The following is a 6,000-nucleotide window of genomic DNA, read 5'->3' on the forward strand; positions in this document are numbered from 1 at the left end:
GTGTGTCACGGTTCAGTTTATATCAAACACGCCAGCTGACTCGCCCATCCGCACCGCATTATAAATGCCACTGACGACTCGCCCGTCCACCCTCGCGTCCGGTTCACGTGTCGGCGCCAGCTTACAACGCCGTGGCCGACTCGCTGTCCGAACCGGCTTACAAACATCGCGGCCGATTAACCCGTACGCACCGGTTTACCACGCCGCGGCCGACCCAACCGCGAGCGATTTCAACTTCACCTAGTGATCATCAATTTCATGGCGGATTATTTCCGACCTGGCACATCAGGTGATATCCATCTAAAATATATTTTATTGGCACATATTATTTTTGTCAAAGAGCAGTTTATCTTTGCCTTGGTCTGCAATATTGTATGCAGGACAATTGCTCACTTCAATAATAAGGGTCATGGATATATGGCTCATGCTACTATTATGATGCGTCATCATCTGACCCAAGACCTACATATGAGCATGTCGTCACTTCTTCGGGCCAATTTATATCAACACAATGTGGTTGACTCGCCCATACGGTTTACCGCGTTCATGGCTGACTTGCCTGTCCGCGCTGGCTTACAACGCCGTGGCCGGATCATCTGTATGAGCCGCCTCTGATGCTGCGGTCGTATTTATTGTCCGTCTCTCACGGCTGGTCTACATCAACACACCGGGCCACACCTTTCTGCATGAGTTGTTTATTGAGTATGAGCAAGTCACAGCTTGGGTAGCCCGGTTTTCTTTCAACAAAATGGAGGAAAATTATCATATACTATCAACCACCGTATGCACTGGGTGGCCCAATGGGCAGGCGCACAAGTCGCCGCCACTACAGTTTGGTTAACTTCAAATAGCCTTGGAAGGAACCATTGGCCGAGTTGCTGACATGGCTCATATGGGATCATTTATAACCCGCCGCAGTCACCTCAACCTTCTGTGGATTTACATCATGTTATCAACACCAATGATATGCAACATATGCCGGTTTATATCACGGTCCAATATGGAGAATCTCAAGTCAACTCCTCGAGTCACCTTGAGACTCGGGGGCTACAATGATATGCCTCATCAAAAGTCTGCAGTTTTCAGTGAAGTCAAGAACCCCAGGACGTTGGAGGGAAAGATAACCCGGCGCCGGAGGCTACTGCCATATTGGCAAAAATTTAAAAGCCGTCAGAAGAATTTTCCGGTTCAAAATTAAGAATGTCGGTTTAAGATCCAGTTCAAGGGAAATCTGCTCCCCCACAAAGCTCCGAAGCTCTCAAATCCGGTTTAAGAATTGCCGGTTCAAAAAGAATTGATCTCTTGCAAGTTAGAGTTTAAGGGTCGCCAAAAAATTTCCTGCTGAAAATGAAGATTCTGGTTTAAGATCTGGTTCAAGGGAAAGATGTCTCCCATAAAGCTTTGAAGCTCTCAATATCCGGTTTAATATCCGGTTCAAGAAGAAATATCTCTTGCAAAGTTCGAGTTCCCGGAAAAGTCAAAAGGGGCCAAATATAATTTGTTGCATGACACAACTCAAATATAGGCACCCGGCGAGCACAACTCAGAAATATATCACTTGGGGGCTTGGTCGTATTCGAACCATAGCTACACCTCTTGATCCGTGTAAGGCCACTAGGGAAATCACTTGGGGGCTTGGTCGTATTCGAACCATAGCTACACCTCTTGATCGGTGTAAGGCCAACAGGAAATCACTTAGGGGCCAAAGAGAGTGTTGCAAAAGCACAACTCAAACATAGGTACCCACTGAGCACAGCTCACAAAGTTACTTGGGGGCTCTTTCTGCAAAGCAACAAAGAGTTTGAAAGGACCCTTGTAATTGTCTATCAAGCCCGGCTTGGAAGCCTGGTGTATTCACCTAAAACCCCGGGTTAACCTGCCTTCATCGAGTAAGCCACTCCATTCCAGGTAATCCTGGCATGACCCGTCGAACGTTTGACAAGTCAATCTTACACAGACCCTGAACTTGTCAAAGTTAAAAAAAGGATTGGTTAGTTGGAGGCCCATCTTGGAAGGCTTTGCAAAAATGGTTTAACTCAGCGGCCTGGCAGCCCATGAAAAGCATCAAATTTGGGCATGGCAGCCCTTGAAAAGCCTCGACTACACGGTTTTATTTGCCTTTGTAAAGATTTTTCTCTTTTGAGAAATTTTATGTTGAACCGGCGTCTATCGACCTGGCATGGCTATCAGTCATCAAATTAACCTGGTGTTTGTTAACCTGGCTTGGCTTTCAGCTACAAGTTGTTAGACCACATTCAATTATAAATCGGTGTTTATTAACCCGGCCTGGCTTTGACTATAAGTCGCCAGGATGATCATCCGGTGTTTATCATAACCCGTCATGGCTTCATTATAAACCAGCAAAGCATGGTGGGAATTACCAGAAAAGCATGGTGGGTGTCGTGGAAATATCACGTCAGATGTCCTCGTGAAAGGACTTAGTCATGGAGCCATCGCAGCGGGTTAGCTTAAAGGGGTTAAACCGGACAAAGGACACGAGGGTTTTTATACTAGTTCGCCCCCTTCGATGAAGGTAAAGGCCTACGTCTAGTTGTGATGGGATTATTAGGGTCTCGATAACCATGGAGCTTAAACACGCTATGCCTGGCTCTCGAGTTGTTGTTCCTTGTCCCTGAACCGCCGTCGGGTCGTCCCCTTATATACACGGGTTGACGCCCAGCCGGCTTACAGAGTCCCAAGGCCGGTTCATACAAGTATCCGGCTCGGTCTCTCCTTTCCTATCTTACAATACAAGTTACATGACTATGGCTGTTTACCATTATGGGCCCTAATCCGCCTTTGGGCTCTGGGCCTCTAAGCTTCTTAGTAAAGCGCCATCTTCTGGTTCTTCACGGGCTTCAATATAGTTGAGTGTGAACCAGCCCGTCCTGGGCGGTTTATACTCAATAGTTATATCCCCAACATTAGGCCCCAGATTGATTTGAACCTGTTCATGTCAATCTTCAGTACTTAGAAAAATCCTGTGAACATCTTCCTTCATTTCTCGTAAACCGCCATGATGTCTTCTCTTATAAACTTTGTTAAACCGCCATGACGTCATCCTTTGGACACAACAACAGATCATCATGATGTCATCCCTGTATAAAAAGATTAAAAAGATTCCCTTCATTTAATGGTATTCCGGAGATCAAGGCGACAGTTGCGCCCTTTTTGCCGCTTCAGGCTCCTCGATTCTCGTACATGCCACTTATATTTTTCTCCTTATAAATAAAGCCGACTGGTCTTTCCATTCTCTCCCCTTGCCTCTTCTTCTTCCTCACGAACCCCTACCGCTGGAGCTCTGCCGCCGCCACCGATCGCACCGTCGTCTTCGTCCCCGGCCGCTGTATCACACTGAATCGAACCAGAGCTCGCGGCATCCCTCCGAATTAGATCTGTACTGGTAATTTCTCCCTTTTCCACATCTTTAGATCTATGCTAGGGTTAGCAAGTTCATCCATACTATTCCTCGTTCATCTCACATCTCCATATTCACTCCCGTCGTGGTTTCTTTGATCCAACATAATTTTATCATTGTGTGAAACCTATTTTCTGCAACACTTAGTGAACTTTATCTCTGTTGCTTCCTTCTTAGGTGGTTTAACTTGTAGAAAATCATAATCCGCCTGGTACCATTAGCCCTCACTTAAACCGCCATCTATCTTGAATAGCCATAGTCGGTTTAACGGGCATAAATTGCCCAGTTTAACTCTGGTTGGTACGCCTCAACTTTGAATCATAAACCGTCCTTTGTGCTTTATTTTCAGTTTGCTTTCCAATATGGCAAAGCAATTTGCCGCATGCAACTGGGTTCCGTCCCGGATCTCTGAAACGTAGCTTAATGGGTATGTCCTGACTGGCGCTTTGGCCAAGAAAGATGTTCTCCATTGGCGAGTTCCTGGCCCTGAATGTCCTCCAACACCTCAACCCGGGGAAGTGATTGTGTTCATGCAGCATCTGGACCGGGGTTTTAGCCCGCCCGGTTCAAAGTTTTTCCGGGATGTGCTCACTAGCTTTCAACTTCATCCTCAGGATATTGGACCAAACTCTGTGTCAAACATGTGTAACTTTCAAGTATTCGGCGAAGTTTATCTTCAAGAGTTGCCGACTGTGGAGCTTTTCAAAGACTTTTTCCACTTAAGCCGCCGGACCGAATTCTCTGACGGTCCCAACACTGAACTTGGCAGCGTATCAATTCAGAAAAGGAAAGAAGTTGACTTCCTTCATGCAAAACACCACAACCATCCAAAGGAATGGAATCAAACCTGGTTTTATTGTCTGAACACTTCACCTACTGATGAAAACCCTCTGCCGGGTTATCGTGCTCAGCGGCTTAGCAATAGCCATCCACTGCCTCCACGGCTCACCGCTAAAGAGCAGCAAGGTTATGCACCACAAATCATTAAACTCCGGGCCCTCCTAGCGAACGGTTTAACCGGCATTGATCTCATTCAATGCTGGGTTTCATGGGGTATTCTTCCCTTAAGCCGCCGCTTCGGTTTGATGCATGAATACACCGGAAAGGTTAAAGACCCTCAACGGTTTCATGAGATAGAATTGACTGATGACGAAGTTACTGAAGCCGTGAAGACAATGTTGGATGAACCGGTCGCTCAATGCAGCAAGACCGTATTGGCTCCTTTTTGTACTTCCAACAAACCGCCAACAGTAAGTATTTTATCCTTTTCCACTTTTGTTGACCCGTTTCCGCTTTAACCTTATTCTGATAATCCTTTGTTTTTTTTCACAGGCCAACAACTCTTTCTGGAAGAAAAAACCTTCAAATAAACCGGCGAGAACTCAATGCCCAAAGAGTAAAGTTGTAAAGAAGGTGGGCAAGAAGAAAATTAGCGAGTCCTCTGATCCGCCTGAGGATGTCAATGAATCGGAAAACGAGGTAGAACTTGACTCCCTTGGCTCATTCTTCGTACATCTTATTTACAATGACTATTATCAGGATGATGCGGAAGCCAGTCGTGCGGACTATGTTGAGGTAATCCTCCATTCTTCTGATTCAGAACTTGTGCCAGTTCAAAGATTTCGTCGTGCCGTTCGGAAAGAAGACACTCTCACCCTCTTGCTCATTTGGATCCACAATTTTCTTTGAAGACACAACAAACTGAAGGTCGTTGCACAACCCGGCACAATGGCCAACTGGTCACTTCCTCCGGTTTACCAAATACTCCAAACCGGAAGCGTCGTCCAGAGGTTTCTTGCTCCCTCGAAAGTATTTATCCCTTGAAGGGTTGTTTCCGTGACCCTCTTAATCCGGATGACTCGAATTACCAGGTGTCTTGCAATTCTTCATCTGGCGGTTCATCCACCACTCAGATGCCTCCCCTTAAGACCGTCCCTGGGTAAGGATGTTGTCTTTAACTTTGTCCTCTTACACCGGTTTACTAAACTGACCTCTTGTGTTAATATTACAGTGCCAAAGCTCGTCTGAGCAAGAAACCAAAGACCATTGTCCCAACTGAAGAAGTTGAACCGGACAGAATTTCAGAAGGTGCTGATAAAGAGGCTGATATTGCCATTGTTGATCCTGTATCTCCAAGTCAGGATACATATGTTGAAGCGCCAGAAGTCAATCCGCCTATCCCGCATGCTTATCCTCCAAGCCCAGCCAAGGGCGAAGACGTGTCAAGCCCGGTCAGGGATACTGTCAATCCGCCAACCCCCTCCAAAGGTGGCGATGATGATGTTGTTATCACTGGTCATGGTTTCACTGCCCCTGGCAACCCAGTTATCTTGGCAAAGCATAGTGCTAAGGAGGAATTTGCTGCTATGAACAAGGGAAAAGGGAAGGCCGATTTATCCAGCTTCATGAATCTTGGTGCCGATGAACTCCATTTCGGATACTTAAACCATCTATACACAAGTCGGGATTATGAAGCCAGATTGGTGAACTTGATGAAAGAACGCTATGAGGTAATTGAGGGAGTCCTGGATTAGGGGGTGTCCGGATAGCCGGACTACCATCATCAGCCGAACTATCATTGG

Source organism: Triticum aestivum, chromosome 2B (assembly GCF_018294505.1).
Source record: "Triticum aestivum cultivar Chinese Spring chromosome 2B, IWGSC CS RefSeq v2.1, whole genome shotgun sequence".
Taxonomy (NCBI): domain Eukaryota; kingdom Viridiplantae; phylum Streptophyta; class Magnoliopsida; order Poales; family Poaceae; genus Triticum; species Triticum aestivum.